A 19,282-nucleotide genomic window follows, 5' to 3' on the forward strand; every position below is an offset into this window, starting at 1 on the left:
TAAGTTGTTAAAAGAAAATAAAAAGGTAAAGCAATCATTTTTACATTTTAGCATAAAAAAGTTTATTAATTTTTTAATCCATTTTTGCCTTTAAATATCTTATTAATTATTTAAAATAGCCATTAAAAAAGACTTAGTATTCAGTAAAAGATTGGATTATTTTAAAGGACAGAACTCAATAAATAATGTAACAAGGATTGTTTACAGAATGATTTGGCTCTAATAAAAAATCAAATTTTAAATCAATAATTTTAATCTAATCTTAGGTAAAAAAAAAAAAAAAAATTAAAATAAAAGCACGACTTTTTATTTTTTTATTTTTATAGTGATTCACGAATCCGTAAATGCCTAAAAAAAATATTATTTTTGATCATCTTTAGTCTTTGTATAGTGATGTTACTTTTAATTCACAGATAATATGCCTCAAAGGACTTGTTATTTTTTTATATTACGAAAATAAATTTTCTTCTACTTGGTGTAGAAGAAGTTTCACTATCCATTTGATGGCTCAACTCAGGAAGGTGGACATGCCAGCTGTACTCACCTTACTACTAAAACTGGTTGTCAAGTTGTGGCTCTAGATGAGTTAAGTGGTGGCACATCAGAGGACTACGAGCAGCATATATGTCAATCCATAGACAACTTAGCCAAAACTTATGCCTCTTTGCATTTAAAAGATTTTCAAGAATGTCATCAAACTATTATTGGCAACATGTCTAATACCATTTCCAATCGAGCTGTTACAAACCATACCACAACAAAAAAGTTAACTCTGGCATGGAACAAAACCAATGAGTTGAACTGTCATCTTCATCCTCTAGAAACCTTTTTCAGTAGCTGTAGATCTGCACTTAAAGTAATAGAAGAAGAAAAAGGAAAATTATTTGGTAGCAACTTCATGACCGGATATTGTTGTGCAACTAAATAAACTTTGATACATGGATGAAAAAGGTGATCTTAAAGGATTTTTTTTTTATTATTAAAAGAAGAACTTTCTAAAGATTTACTTTCTAGTTCTAGATTTACTTTCTAGTTTCTAGAAATTGCTTGCATATTTTTTTTCAAATTTGTGGAATACTAATTCAACATTATGACATTTTAAAAACTTTTCTGACATCAGGTACAATTTCATGTGTTTGATTACAAGCCAGTTTATCTAATGACTTTGCAAACAATATTGCTAAACAAGAACTTTGTGCTGCTGGATTAATAGGAAAACTTATAACTAGTCGTTAGATCAAAAAATTTTATGTTTAAGCTGAAAATCCAATCTCTCATTTGGATGGTATTGTCATTATTAAAAGAGTCCTTGATATGGTTTACCAATATCTAAAAAATCCACTAAAAATCTTATCAAGATCACACAAATTCTTTGATAAAGAGTTTAATGAAAAAGATCTTGTCTGGAAGACTCTCATTGAGTTCTGCTCTAAAGACGACAATATGAAAGCAATAATTTCTGTTTGCTTGACTGCTATATCTGAATGTTTAGTGCAGCACAGAAATTGCACCTAATGCAAATCTTTGTTACCTATCATCAAGACTGTGTGCCAGAAAAAACAATGTTATAAGCTATTTAAATGGTCTTCCAAAACATGTTAAAGAGTCTGTGATGGAGTGGGCCATTAATTTTGCAACAAAAAAAAGAGAATAATAGATTAAAGTTGTGTGAAGTAAATAAGGAGATGACACGCAGAGCAGAGAAAAAAAGGCGAAAAAAAAAAAAGATACAAAAGAAAGGTAAAAAAAAATATAATAATAATAATAGATGTAAGTGTTAAAACTTTTGGAAGTTTCCAGACATTAGTAAAGCAAATTTTAATGATATTTTGAATGTCATGTCTAGAACTGCCATAGGCAGAAATATATGCCATATTTGGTATGAAGATGCAAAAAAATGTTATATATAATGGAAAAATTAAAAAAATAAAGAAAAAAATACAGGATACATATGTTGTTGCTTATTGGAGCAAAGAAGATTATTATGAGTGAATTGACTATGATATTCCAAAAGTTCAACTTGCTTGTGACATAATACTTGGTGATCTCATGATAGCATAAACATCTTTAAACGGATCACTTTTATTCATAAAGTTTTAGAATAATAAAGTTTAATGTATTTTTTATTATTTTGTTTTTACATATAAAACTTTATATTGAGTTTTAAATTTTTTAATTTATATTCCGTTTTATATTTATAACTAAATATTTGCTCAATAAACTCTAAGCTTTATTATACATTTTTTTGCAAAAAAAAAAAAAAAAAAGAAAGGGTCTATTTCTATATAGCCTCTCCATATATCAAAAATCACACCTTTAAAATCACATAACTTTTAAAATACTTGACCTACAGAGATAATTTTAATACTTTTAAAAAAAATCAAAACTAGAGGCATATATTTATGTAAAATATATAGTTCTATTTTAAATTTTCAAAATATTCTCTCATTCCTACGCTTTATTTCAATTAAGAAATTTTAATTTATTATTCAGAATTTTGCATTTCGAGTTTTAAATGGTTGAGACTCAAAATTATGATATAATATAATATCTTCTTATTTTTTTATGCTTTTTAATTAATGTTTTTTTAAATTCAACTTTTTTTTGTTTTGATATATCTTTTTTATTATCAATTTTAATTTAAAATTAAAATATTATGAATATTTTGATGATAAAAATATGGCTTAACATCTATAAAAAATATACTCTAGATTGCTAAAAAATAACTCTATGTTTTTTGATTATTCAACTTAACTATTTGTAAAATAAATAAACAAAGTTAATTAATAAAAAATGATCAAAATTTTAAAAATATTTACCTTTCATGTTGGAAATCTACCTCATGGCTGTCCTCATCTTCACTTAAATCTTCACCATTAAGAATGCGATTGACTTTTAAAGTTAAACTAGATAACAACTTCCGCACAATAAGTTTATCTTTATTTTTAGTTTTGGGAATTACAGGCATAGATTTTTCACAGTCATCAGAGCTGCTAATTAAAATTGGTTGAACTTGATTTTTTGTAATTTCTATTACTTGAACTTCACTTGAAGTAGTATCTGAATCTTCAGTTTCACTTGAACTACTAGAGCTAACTGGAGCAAGTGATTTATCTGGAAGTAATAAATTGGTATCTTCCGGTTCATGTATTTTTGTATTATCAAGAATAAACATAAGATCACTAGCTAACCCGAGATCACTGTCTTCTCTATCAGCTCGGAAATCTATATCTTCTTCCTCGAAGTATTCCTGTAAACTTAGTTCAGCATTTACAATATCAATATTGTCCATTCTTTACATATAATTAAATACCAAAGATGGCCTAGAAGTATATTATATACTATTATTTTAAGGTTGTGCTATATTATTTAATTTTTTCATATAAAGCTTTTCATATAACATTTTTTTATCATATAAGTCTATGCTATAGTATTTTATATTTTATTTTTTAGTGCCATCATCATCGAAACAAGTTGGTAAGGTATAATCTAAACCTTTCAACATGATTGTTATTACAAAATAAATACAAGATTTTATTTTTTATTTTAGTGCCACTTGCATCTGTTCCAGTTGGTAATGTCATATATTTTCAATAAGAATTTATAGATCTTAAATAAGAAATATTTCCCAGTATCGACAAATTATTTACATATATAATTGCAAGATAATGTAATGTATTTTTAGTTTTTAGTTTTATCTTCTTCTGTTAATACTGGTAAGTTTTACATATTTTTACTTTTTTACAACCAAATAATTTTAAGACGTGGCTGTATTTTATGTTTATTTTTTAGTGCCATCGTCATCTGAACGAATTGGTAAGGTGTATAAAGTGAACTTGTAATTGGAAAATTATTACAAGAATTTGATTTTAGTTTATTATGCCTATTTCTTTATTTTAGTGCAAATTTCATCTGTTCCAGTTGGTAATGACATATATTTTCTTTCTTTGAAAATTGATTTAAGTATTTATTATTATTATTATTATTATTATTATGCTTTTTTTTCTTTATCTGTTGCAACTTGTAAGGCTATATATATCAACTTTGCCACATGAGTTTATATTAAAAAATATTTGCAATTTTTGTATGGTCCTTACTTCTGTTAATGTAATAATCACATGAAAGACTTTATTATAGGTTTTTGCTATAATTGGTTAGAAAGATGACATGTTTTTTACAGCCAATTGACTTATAGCCCCACATTAGTAATTGTATAATTTTTTTTGTAATATATATCCAATTAAATAATAATTTTTGGTAAGAAGTGGAAGGGGCATTAGAATGCCTCTTTCTTATGACATATTTGGATACGCCCTCCTTTATACTCCACTCTCTTATGACCATGGATGCACCACTAATGTATCTTTTAATCTAGTGGAATATGTTTTTTACTTCTTTGTTGTTGTACTTTAAATATTCAATCAGATATTTCAAGAATTGAAACATTTTTTGATATTATAGTACTAAAACATCATCAACATATCTACTGTGAGTTTTACATTAACCTCCCATATTCGGTGGTTGTCTGGTATGAATTTATTTTTTAATTTATTTCCAATTTTTTAATTTATTTTTTAAATTTATTGTTTAAATTTTGAAAAAAATAAATTTTTTTTTTAGGTTGGGTGGAGAGGTGGGGGGGGGGGGGGGAGGGGTAGGCAGGTGGTGGGCATACGCCCCTTCGTAATAGAAACACCACTTTTATACGTAAGATTGTATAACATAATTTTATATTGTGTACTAATTTTACTCATTATAGTAAAGATATAAATATTTATAAAATCAAGTCGTTATTGATCCTAGGGTGTGATACACCAATCGCCACCACACCCACCTCTATTGCTAACATTCACCTCTCGTATATTTTGGTGGTTTACTATAAATTTAAAACAACTTTTTTGTGTATTTATATTGCTTATGTATTTAAAAAAAAAAAAATTCTGAAAAAGTGATCAGTTTTATACGGGCGAGGTGGTGGTTTGGTGCCCCCTCTGTCCATCCGATACACCCGGTGGTTAGAGTTTAACATAAAGTTGTAACCCACTCTTACACCTATCTTTTGACACCAAGATATTTGTATTTCGATAAGAATTGGCAAAGTAATGACAATTTAAGTGAAGAAAAACTTCATTTTGACCACAGTTTCTTCAACAAATCCATATATAGAAAAATCGCTATATAAAACGTCATAACTTTTGAACAATTGTTCGATTTAGATAATTTTTTCACCAGAGTTGTTACGACATAATATGTCTGGCAGATCTGTCGACATATTTTCAGACATATTTTCTGCCGACATAAAATATGTCCCACATATTTTCGATTGACATATTTTGACATATTTTTATGTTTGAATTATTTTCTGCTGACATAAAATATGTCAGACATATTTTCTGTCGACATATTTTGACATATTTTTATGTCTGAATTATTTTCTGCTGACATAAAATATGTCAGACATATTTTCTGTCGACATATTTTGACATAATTTTATGTCTGAATTATTTTCTGCTGACATAAAATATGTCAGACATATTTTTTATTCTTGAAGAAAAAATCAATCTAACAAATTTATTGCGCATTTCAACTTAATTTACAGAGTTAAGTGAAAATAGTTTAACAAGTTTGTTGCTTTTTTGCAATCAATTATGTTCATAAAACTTTTACTTTGAACCCTTTAAGCAAACATCAGTTGTTTCATAAAGGTCTTTTTGTGCCCTTTTTAGCGATGTATCATTTGATAGTATTGACTAATATTGGCATTTATTGACTTATTTATTGATTGTGACTTATTTATTGATTATGACTTATTTATTGATTATGACTAATATTGACATTGATATTATTGACTAATATTGACTAGTATTGAGGCATCATTTGATAGTATTTGATAGTATTGATTAGTATTGATTAGTTTTGGCGCTTTCCCTTATTAGAATATAAAATCTCAAGCTGAGTTTTTATTACTGAAAGTGGTTTTTATTAGTATGACTAAACTTAAAATTATTTCTTTGATTAAAATAATAATAATTAAAAAAAAAAACTTTTTCAGTTATTTTTAATTAATAGTTGATCCGGAAAAAGATTTCATTATGAAAAGTTGAATTCAAAAGATTCTATGAAAAAAACGGTTCACAGAATTTCAAAAAATTCGTGCCAAATTAAATTCATTTAAGCTGAAGAATTTGAAATATTTCACAAAAGATATATTCAGCTCATTAAATTCATATTAAGAAGACTAACCGGTAAAATTTATAACTAATTACGAATAATATACTTTTAGTTATAATAGTTATGATTTATTTAACAATAAAATTTATTGACAATTGCATTATAACAGCATAATTAACTGCCATAAACTTGCATAAAATGTTTTGAGTGAAATATATATTGGAATAATTATTTTTTTCGTTTTCCTTACAATTTAAAGTCAAAAATGGAGAATAATTTATTGAATGAATCAACTATTAGTTAAAAATAACTAAAATTTTTTTTTTTTAAACATTATTTTAATCAAGAGAATAATTTTAAGCTTAGTCATATTAATAAAAACCATTTTTAGTAATAAAAACTCAGCTTGAGATGGTTTTTACATTTTAATAAGGGAAATCGCCAATACTAATCCATACTAATCAATACTATCAAATACTATCAAATAATGCATCGATACTAGTCGATACTCTCAAATGATACATCGCTAAAAATACTTTGTCAATACTATCAAATGATACATCGCTAAAAAGGGCTGAAAAAGACTTTTATGAAACAAAAGAAATTTGCTTATAGGATTTAAAATAAAAGTTTTATGATGCATAACACAGGTCAACAAAAACAAAATTTTTTTCTGGTGCCAAGAAAACAATTTGTTTTTTATGAAGGATTTCTTATTTTGATTTCAAATATGCAACTCATTTTTTACCATCACGTCAAGTTGTAAAGATATTTGAAAAAAAAGTTGTTCAAAAGTATGTCAACCTGAGTCTCAAAAAAAGCGTATTTTCATAGAGATTTTGAAGATGTTATTCGTTTGTAATAAAAATAAGCATTTTTTGTATTATTGCTGAAAAACATTTTGTTGACAATTTTTTAAGAGTCTTTAGCATTTTTTCAAATAATTTTTTTGCCAAAAAATTTTTATATTTAGTATTGGGTTCAGATCATCTGAACCCAAATATCTTTACAACTTGACGTGATGTTAAAAAATGAGTTGCATATTTAAAATCAAAATGTGAAATGCAATCCAAAAAACAAATTGTTTGCTCGGCACCAGAAAAAAAAAAATTTTTTTGTTGACCTTCAATTATAATTGATTGCAAAAAAGCAACATATTTGTTAAACTATTTTTACTTAACTCTGTAAATTAAGTTGAAATGCGCAATAAAATTGTTAGATTGATTTTTTCTTCAAGAATATCAAACAGCTAATAATTCAGATATAAAAATATCTCAAAATATGTCGATAGAAAATATGTCTGACATATTTTATGTCAGCAGAAAATAATTCAGACATAAAAATATGTCAAAATGTGTCAACAGAAAATATGTCTGACATATTTTATGTCAGCAGAAAATAATTCAGACATAAAAATATGTCAAAATATGTCGACAGAAAAATTGTCTGACATATTTTATGTCAGCAGAAAATAATTCAGACATAAAAATATGTCAAAATATGTCGACAGAAAATATGTCTGACATATTTTATGTCAGCAGAAAATAATTCAGACATAAAAATATGTCAAAATATGTCGACAGAAAATATGTCTGACATATTTTATGTCAGCAGAAAATAATTCAGACATAAAAATATGTCAAAATATGTCGACAGAAAAATTGTCTGACATATTTTATGTCAGCAGAAAATAATTCAGACATAAAAACATGTCAAAATATGTCGACAGAAAATATGTCTGACATATTTTATGTCAGCAGAAAATAATTCAGACATAAAAATATGTCAAAATATGTCGACAGAAAATATGTCTGACATATTTTATGTCAGCAGAAAATAATTCAAACATAAAAATATGTCAAAATATGTCAATCGAAAATATGTGGGACATATTTTATGTCGGCAGAAAATATGTCTGAAAATATGTCGACAGATCTGCCAGACATATTATGTCGTAACAACTCTGTATATATATATATATATATATATATATATATATATATATATATATATATATATATATATATATATATATATATATATATATATATATATATATATATATATATATATATTTATATATTCAACATTTTCATTGTGTATTCAACATTTATATTGTGTATGGATATAAATATAATAAATATTATATTTAAATCCATACATAGTTAAATATTCCGTTAATTGCGTATAATTAATTTTTAACTGCATATTACAAATTTGAAATGGTAATATTTTTTTAATAAACCTATAAAATCAAATATATTAAATAGAAAAACTTCTTTTAAAAACGCCTGCTATCGTACTACGTGCATTTAAAATTAAAAAGCTTATAACGCAAATTGGAGTAAGTATGTCAAAACATTAAATTTGCTATTAACACTGTTTTTATATATATACTTGGCCACGGTAACGGGGATAGGGGAAGGGGGGGAGTAGGCTTTTTTACCCCAGAACTTCTAAAAGTAAAGTTAGTTTTTTTGCTGATAAAAAAAATTGAATACTATTATTTAAAACACTTTAATTTACTTTCGGCAAAATAAACGAAAATAAATCGACTTTATTTATAGTTTTAGTGGTAGCTCTATGCAAGTTTTACGCAATGAAAAAATTTTAGGCTATTGAAATTTTACACCAATGAAATTTTACGTCAAAATTTTACGCCGTAAAAAAAAGTCATTGGTTAAAAAAAACATCACTTACTTGAATCGTGAGCGGTGGTGAGTTATTTTACGTAACTGAAAACTATAATATACTTTTTTTCCATTTCATGGCATGAAAATAATTTTTATTAAAAACCACATGAATATATTTTTATAAGTTTTGGAATTTTTTAAAAGCTACAGTTAGAAGAATTATGAAGATGATTCGGTACTGGCGAATACTATTTCAATTAACAATCATTAAAATATCTCGGTGTAAAACAGCAATGTTTAATTCTACTTCACGCAATGACAGGTTGTGATAATGTTTTATTTTTCGCCGGAAAAAAATAAAAAATTTTCTGAAAAACTTGGCAAAATTTGAAGATAATGCGTTGCACTGAGTTCTGATTGTCTCTCGAAGGAAAGTTTCATCAGTGTTTTCCACTTAGTCAAATGATTTATTGTTCTACTTTATGACCCTACAAATTCTTGATCATTAGTGTTAAATCGTGAGAGTTAAATTCATATCTTAGAAAAGTTTGTAACTCATTTTCATACTTTATGTAGGGAGTTTAGTCACGTGATTTTTTATCACGGAAAAAAAACTTTCGGTTTGATATTGAAAAACTTCGTCCAAAATACGAAGGAAATGATTTTATGTAGGTGTCGAAGAATAAAAACCCACCTATGAAAATTAATTATATACATATATATATTGATGTAATATTTTTCAGAAAAGAACGTAGAACATTTATTTATGTGATACCGACAGTTTTCTCTTGAACTGAAAAAGTTATTCTCTTTTAAATGATTCAATTTTGTGTAAATACCAGTAAATTAAGATAGTTCATCTGGAATCACGTGAAAATAGGTTCTGCAGCTATTTATTTGTTATGTACATAACTTTTTGATTTAAAAAGAAAAAATTATATAGAGTGGGTTTTTTGTTTTCTTTAAAGTGATTTTTAGAAATACCCTAAGTAAATTCCGTTAACTAAGTGATGACTTTCTGCAGATATCTTAGTTACTCTACCATTCAATCTTCCACATGGAAAAAAAGATCTGTTATTTTTATTGAACGTTATTATACATACATTTTTGTGCATTAATGCTGATATTGATATAGTATGATTTTGGTTGATATATCTAGCTGAACTTTTTTGATAAGTATTTATTATTAACTTTCAAACCAAGATTTATTAAATCATTTACTGAAGACTTCAGTAAATATAAACTAAATATAATAGGTATGTGTGTAAAAATTTCAAACCATTTATTTATCTAAGTTTTATATATGGTTCGAAAGAGCTTTGAATTTGTAATAAAATGGTGAAAACTTTATGTAAAAAGAATAATTACTAAAAAAGTTATGCTCATTTAAGTAACATTATTTTTTATGAAGCATTGCTTAAGAAAAATGCAACTTACGTATAAAACTCGCGCTCGGCTAACGGCAGCTTTATAATAGAATTATTGTTAATTTGCGCATGACTTAGCATAGTGAAATGTGCAAAACGATTTAAAAACGTTATTAAAAAAGTTTCGAATTAAAATAACAAAATATTTTTAATGATTAAAACGTTATAGTAAAATCTATTACAAAATTTTATAAAACATGCACAAAAAAATAATCGCATATTTTTGCGATATTTACAATAATTATATATATATATATATATATATATATATATATATATATATATATATATATATATATATATATATATATATATATATATATATATATATATATATATATATATATATATATATATATATATATATATATATATATATATATATATATATATATATATATATATATATATATATATATATATTTATGGTTAAGGGTATATATATTTACTTTATTGAGGCTAGATTTTCTATAGCGTATAGGTGAAATTTAAATAATTAAAAGCTTTAGCGTTTTCGCCTCATTTTTATCGTTACGAATGAATTTCAATTAAACATATATATATACAAAAAAGATATATATACATGTATAACATCGGAAAAGGCGTGACATTTTAGTTGGGGCCGAAGTGCAAAAAAACAATCATAAAACACCATATAGTTCAACTAAAAACCTACACAAAAATATCCATCTAAACAATGGAGGGGGGGGGGGCATATCCACCACGGCTCTCCTTCATTTTCCCTTCCGTAGTCCATATATCTATCTAACTTTATATAAATTCCAACAAACCGCAAAAAATAAAAATAATTTTTTTACATACTTCTTTAACAAAAAATTTAGATTAAAATAATTATTTTCTTTTTTGCTTAGTAATGTTTTTAACAGAATTGCAGCTTTGAAGAAAGCTTAGTTTTTGAAGCAAACAAAACTGTGACATTCATAGCTAGAAAGAGTCGATTCTTTAGTACGAAAACGAAACCATATCCAATGATATCTAAAATAAAGTAAACCCCTAAATTAATATTGCTATACCTATTTATCTTACTAATATTATATTTAATTATTCTTAATTAAATTAATCTTACTAATATTATATTTCAAAATGGTTTTATTCCAACAATTAATAAACCAACTCGCATAACAAAAAATAGTGCTACACTGATCGATCAAATCATAATAAACAATTTCAAAAACATAAAAGTTAAGACTGGAATTTTTGTCACTGATATATCAGACCACTTTCCGGTTTTTATAATTTCACAAAAAAGCATCAATAAAATATCAGAAAAAAAAAGAAATTAAAAAGCGAATAATTAATGATACATCCACTATGACTTTTATGAATCTGTTATCCACAACAAACTGGGAAACTATTTTAAAAACTAAAAATGCTCAGGAAGCTTATAATATTTTTCATTGCATGTTTCAAGACCACTATAATAAAGCTTTCCCAATTATTAGTAAATTAATCAAAACCAAATCCCATCAGAATCCCTGGATAACGGCGGGAATAATAAAGTCATCACAAAAAAAAAAAACGTTTGTACGAAAAATTTATAAAAAAAAGAACTTATAAAAATGAAACAAAATATAAAAATTACAAACGTCTTTTCGAGACAGTTATAAAGTATTCGAAAAAACAGTATTATACCAACCAATTACATAACTGCAAAAATGATGCACAAAAAATGTGGCACATCATGAAAGAGGTGATAGGAAAAAAAAACATAAGCGCTAATGAACTTCCCAAAAAACTCATTATAAATAATTGTGAAATTACTAATGAAACGTTAATTTCTAATTCTTTCAATCATGAGTTTGTTAATACAGGCCCGAGTTTGGCTTCCAAAGTAAAAAACAGCAAAACTAGCTTCGAGTCATATTTGACCTCTAATAATGATCTCATGGAAAATAATAAGTTATCTGAACAAGAACTACTTGATGCTGTAAATTTATTAAAATCAAATAAAGGTAATGGAGTTGATGATGTAAGTAGCAATATAATAATTAAATCAATATTTTATTTAAAAACTCCGCTTTTGCACATTTTCAGTCTTTCTTTAAAACAAGGTATCTTTCCTGACAAACTAAAAGTGGCCAGGGTGATACCAGTTCTAAAATCTGGAGATGCAACTTGTGTCGCAAATTACAGACCTATTTCAATACTATCATGTTTTTCTAAAATACTAGAACATATTATGTATAAAAGATTGTACCATTTCTTAGATATTATTAACATCCTTTATAATAAACAATTCGGATTCAAAAACGGTCACTCCACTGATCAGGCAATTGCCTATCTTGTTCACGATATTCTGAAATCTTTTGATGAAAATAAATATACTTTAGGCGTGTTTATTGATCTCAATAAGGCTTTTGACACTGTAAATCATAATATTTTATTAACCAAACTAAAAAACTATGGTATTAAACACTCGAACTTTAAATGGTTTAAAAGCTACCTGTCAAATAGACAGCAATACATTTCTCATAATTGCAGTAAAACTAACAATATGAATATAACTTGTGGAGTACCTCAAGGCTCTATATTAGGACCGCTCTTATTTCTAATATATATCAACGACTTAAGTAAATCTTGTAATATATATCTTGTTTGCAGATGATACTAATCTATTTTATGCTCACATTGACATAAAAGATATATAACCTTGTTTGCAGATGATACTAATCTATTTTATGCTCACAATGACATAAAAATCTTGTTTAAAACTGTAAACATAGAACTTCAATATCTTTCTAAATGGTTTAGAGCAAACAAGTTATCTCTAAATGTAATAAAAACAAAATATACTTTTTTCCATCGTTATCATGAAAGAGACAAAATTCCATTAAAACTTCCAAATCTTTGTATTAACAATTATGAAATAAAAAGAGAGGTATCATTAAAATTTCTAGGCGTACTCCTGGACGAAAATGTAACCTGGAGATGTCAGATAAAATATATTGAAGGTAAAATATCAAGGAACATCGGCAGGCTATATAGGGCAAAACCATTTTTAAATCTAAGTTGTTTAAAACTCTTATATTTCTCCTTTATTCATTCCTATCTTAATTACGCTAGCATTGCATGGTGTAGTACCAATAAAAATAAATTGAAAAAACTCTTTAATATGCAAAAACATGCTATCAGAATTATATCCAATAAAAGCCGCTATACACCCTCTCGACCCTTATTTATTAACTTAAATATACTAAATATCTACCAAATAAATATTTATCATCTCCTAATTTTTATGTTCAAAATTAATAAAAGTATCATTCCAAAAATATTTAACCCGTTATTCAAAATAAAGGAAAACAAATATCTAACTAGATATTCAAATAACAGATATATACAGCCCAAAAGTTATTATGCAGCAACTGATTTTTCAATTTTAATAAGAGGACCAAAGGCATGGAATGAAATACTTTCAACTGAACTTAAAACTCTAACAATGCTTAATGAGTTTAAGACAAAACTAAGACAGCTATTAATAAAGAATGAGTTACCACAAAACTATTTCTGTAATTACATTATGATTTATCTATCAAATACATGAAAAGTATATTAATTTTAGAAAAAGACTGAGTTAAATTTATTTATGTCCTAATATATATATTTTTATTGTTTTTGTTCTCTGCTAAGCCTATAGCGCTTCTAGCTAATTTTTCACTTTTTTTTATTAATAGATGTTTTATTTATTATTTTACCACTTTTGTACATTTGTTTATTTTATAAATTTAACGAAGTTTCTTATTTTAAAATTAAACTTTATATTTACGGAATTTATAAAGGGGCTTGGTGATAAGACATATTAGTCTTCTTCTCGCCCCTGCTATATTTATATTTTGTTAGTAAATTACGGAATGTATATTTTTAAACGGCAAAAAAAAAAAAAAAAAAAAATTTAATAAGGATGCCTTATGTCGCAGATAATAAATAAATATAACTGTTATTATTGCATTAATAAACATAATCAATCTCTAAAAAAATATGAACCGGTTTAATCTTGATATGAAAAAGATCAACATCCATCGAAGCAATCGTGTGGTTTTCATCATGTTGTGTAACCTTGCAATGATAGATAAGATAAAATATATCAGATATATAAAATTTAAAAAAAATTAAGGCTAACAATTAACTAATGTATAATAAATTAACATGTAACTGTTATTACTGAATTAATAAATATAATCTTGAGGTCTTTAAGATGAACATCTACAGTAGCAAGCTGCCATCATAGTTAAGACCTTGCAATAAAGATAAATGAAATTATTTTACATATTTAGCACAATAACTGAAAAACCCATTACAAATTAGAAAAGATGAGAATGATTTCCTAACTTAAAAAAAAATCAAAATCACTTAACTCCTGATACACAACACATTTCCCATTACTAAACAGAAAAATCGATAGAAGTAGACCCTTCAATACTTTTTAACCTGAAATATAATAGATTTGATTATAAGTTATAATGAAAAGAAAGTTATATTGTGTTAGTGTAACTATCTGGTAATGGCAGATGCCATTTGCCTAGAGTGTACTGATTTATTGTAACTAAACACTAACATCTCTCAATCCATGGAAGCAAAAGTCTGTCTTTCTGGGTAGAGACAATGTGTAGCCATCATTATAATTAATATTAATTGTCATGAGCCAGGCAATTTGCTTATGTCAAATAGTAAATGAGCTTTGGTTTCCCATAGCTCGTTGTAACCAGGTCAACCATGGTTGTTGGATATTGGTAACTAACTGACTACCTAAAATTACATCTCTATATACATATATGTATATACATCTATGTATACATAAAAACAAATTAAAATCTTTTCATTATCTTAAAAAAAGGGGAGGGTAGAGAATATTATATACATTAGGCACTGTAAAATTTATTATAAAAATAAAGATTAACCTACTATCTGTAAATAATATCTGTTAATGCAAGTTTATAAGACATACTATTATTTAAAATAACATATACCTTATTACACACTTCTATTATGTTATCACCATATTACCACTTATTATGTATGCAGAAAGTTGATATTTGCTCACTTCATACTCAACACCATCATCATCTTCATTCTCTTTTGGTTTCCAATAAGAAACTATATATACATCACTTTTCTTCTTTTTAATGCCAATTAATATACATCCTGGATGTTAGTGGCATTATCGAACCACATGTGGCAAATACTTCTTCCAATAGAAACACCAAAAAGAATTTCTTTAATATCTGAGGCCTCATTATTTTCTAGGTCAGGAAACATTTCTTTTACCTGATCAGGCATGCAATTTTTAAATATTTTTTCTACATTTCTACGTTCTTTGTTTTCTTTTTTCTGAATTTTATCTGCCATTCGTTTTATCAATTCTAACTTCAGGTCATTATGACATTGCATATTTGTAAACCACTTTTTTCTGGCATTAGCCCATAATATCAACTTGTTTTGAATATCATTTGGCTTTTTGCATAGCAGAGCAGTTGTTTTATTTTTGCAAGCACAAAGTTTGGAAGAAAGAAAACAAAGAGTGGCATTTAGAGCATTGTGCTTTGCAGCGCTAAACATACCCATAAGTTCTTTTGAATCAATGTTGTGAAGCCTAGCTGACTTAGTCTGGTCTTTGAGGTGATCATTAGAACTCATTTCAAATTGCCGCTTGTACTGCCGGTCAATGATGCTAATAACTGCATTAAGGCAGTCAGCTAATGATTTACTTATTTCATCAGTTACTGGGCAAAAGCTGATTATTTAATCAAAAACTACATCTTCAATATTATTACCAAAGAAATCAGTTTTTCGTTTAAGTAGAGATAAAGGATTCTTGCTGCTCTCAATAAGAGTGTTCCGAACATTTTTTACTACCTGAATGCTAGATATGTAGTCAAGTCCCGTACCTGGAGCAATATAAAATTTTGTCATCCAAGGACCAGAAAGTAGCTTTCCAATTAAAGCTAAAACACACAACTCATGGATACCTAAGGTGAAAAAGTTAATTAGTAACAAAGAATAATCTTTGTTTATAATAGTCTTTACTCCCCGTTAATCTTGCAAGTGTCATTACTATTTGTAATTTGTATTTGTAACTATATTTGTAACTAATTCTATAGCCTATAATATTGTGTAGCGCTTTATCAAATGAACTGAACAGATATAAAAAAGAAAAAAGATACCTGTTTCAGATGTAAAGTCTTGAAATAAACTATTTCGCAGAACTGCGCATATAGTCATAAGCTGTACCTCCAGGAAGTTGATCAATAGCTACAACCATACATACTGATTCCGTTGTCAAGTGCACAGCATTTTCATGAACACCCTCCTGTAGGGCTGTCCAGAAATTATTACACAACCCAGAACATAGCCTAGCGAAATTTTTTCCATTATACTATCAATGTTTTATTGAAAAACATTTTTTACAGATTTATTTAAAGTCTTCTAGGGGTTGCTCAAAGCTCTTGAACATTTTATGTAAATTTTAACAGAAAATGTACAAAAACGCTATGTTATTTTTAGTATAACTGTCGAAAAATGTTGAAATTGATCAATTTAAGTTATTGATTAATTAAGTTATGGATGCCAATTGATAAGTTGATAATTATCTAAGTTATTGTGAGTATTTTTTTTAAAATTTTACACAATTTTGACCCAAATTTGACCCAAATCAAACAAATTGTATGTCATTTTCTAAAACACATAGGAAATAATGTTTTTGTTTAATAGTTATTTATTTTACCTGCATGCTATGATTGGGTACATACAATTTTGCATTTTTGTTTAGAAAAAATAGAAAATGTTGACTAGGAGTGGAAAAGAATTAAAAGTGACAAACCCAATTATACCGTCTTCGCCATTACCTTCGAGTGTTCCCGCAACTCCGTCATCTTCAAAACCTACCACTAGAACTAGTACAAATTTTTGGTTGATTGGTCAGCCATGTTCATCAATTACAGGAGCAAAGTTACCTACACGCAGACAGGTGACGAAGTATGTTTTATATCTGAGACATGATCCTGATAGCGTTGGTAACAGTGTTAAGAATGAAGAAATTTCTTACATCGTTGCAGACAGTGTTGCAGATTTTTGGCACATGGCTCGCATCAAAACCAAAGTAAGACAAAACTGTATGTTTGATGTTCTTGGATTATGGAATGAATGGACCAGTTTAAAAAAAAATAAAAGTCCTGCCACCGACCCTGGTAACAAACGAGAAAACTTCATCTCAGAGCTTGATATGCTTTTCGACATTGGTGCTCCAGATGCAATTGATGACATAAGAAAATCTAGACTTCTATCTCAGAAACACAAAGATGATGACATTGCGTTTTATCTTGATCAGAAACATGAAAGAAAGTCTAGTATGAATGGCCAGGATAAAATTTTTGAAGCAAAGGCTTTACAGTTTCTGACCAGAATTGAACAGCAGCAACAACGACAAGAAAAAAAAACAGAAAGACTAGAGAAAAGAGCTGGTGCAGAGCTAGAAGGAAATGAATTTTTTGATGAGTCCGAGGATGATGAACAAGTTGGTTGTACGGAAATTGATCCGGATTTTGAGCCAGATCACATTATTGAAAAAATAGAGTGTCAAGAATTTGTTACACTTCAAGTTCCCAGAAAAATTATGGAATGTGACGAGTTAACGACAGCAGCCGATCGGTAAAGTTGTCCGACAATCAAACTACAATGGTAGTTTCAGCTATAATAAAAGCAGCGGGTGGCAATCTAGACGACTTCGATGTATCCCGTTCAACTACGCGTCGAAAGCGAATGTCAAACAGACAGCACATTGCAGAAAACATAATGGAGAAAATAAAGGAAAAACCACATCAATTTGGTGCCATGCACTGGGATGGAAAGTTACTGCAGGACCCTCTTGGTGATAAGTTTGAACGTCTAGCAATTCTTGTGTCAGGTTTACCAGAGTTTTCATCGGGAAAATTGCTGGGTGTGCCACAACTAGGAGATCCTAAAGGACAAACTCAAGCTGATGCTTCATATGATCTCTTAGAAGCATGGGGATTAAAAGAATCAGTTGTCGCTTTGGTATTTGATACTACAGCAAGCAACAGTGGGGTCCATAAGGGTGCAGCTAAACTTATCGAAGAACTTGTTGATAAAAAGCTATTTTATCTTGCTTGTCGTCATCATATCCTTGAACTTGTAGCTAGCGCTGTTCGGAAATCACTGTTTGGTGAAATCAGAGTACCAGAAAACAAAATGTTTGCTACCTTCAAAGAGGCATGGTCAGGTCTCGATAAGCAATCACCTATCCAGTTGCTGAAAATTGAAAATTCATGGTTGTTGGAAGTTAAAGAACGAGTCATTGAAAATTTAAAAATGCTGCTCAATAGCAAGGAATCATCTGTGTTTCCTCGGGATGACTAACGAGAGTGCGCAGAAAATAATCTTATTGTTCTGGGTGAAACATCACCTCGTGGTACCCATTTCCTCAAACCTGGAGCCATACATCAGGCTCGTTGGATGGCTTGCAACATATATGCTGGGAAGATGTTCATGTTTTCAAAAGCAATGAAACACGACAAGGAAACTGTGATTAAACTGGAACGTATAAATAGATTCTTGGATCTTTTTTACACCTCAGCACGGATGCAAGCCAGTATTGGAGCCGATGCTCCCGTAAACGATCTAGAACTCATTCATGACATGATGGATTTCTGCAATGTAGACAGAGAAATTGCAGATGTTGTGGTAGCCAAACTAAACAACCATCGATGGTACCTCACTGAAGAAATTGTTCCTTTTGCTTTATTTAGTCATCATACTAAAATGAGTGACCATGTTAAGCAAGAAATAGCAAACAAATTGTGGACAATAGCAGTTCCTGAAAACTTCCAAATGGGTAAACCAATCTTCAGACAAATCAAACGCAACACAACATTGAAGAGTCTGTTTGGACCGGAGTCACATCTGTTGTTCCAGAATCTCAACATCAGAAGAGATTGGCTTGCTAAACCAGTGAATCAATGGGCAGCAGATGAAGACTTCCAAGTTGCTGAAAAGTTTGTTCGAACAGTAAAAGTTGTC

This window comes from Hydra vulgaris, chromosome 04 (assembly GCF_038396675.1).
Source record: "Hydra vulgaris chromosome 04, alternate assembly HydraT2T_AEP".
Lineage (NCBI taxonomy): Eukaryota > Metazoa > Cnidaria > Hydrozoa > Anthoathecata > Hydridae > Hydra > Hydra vulgaris.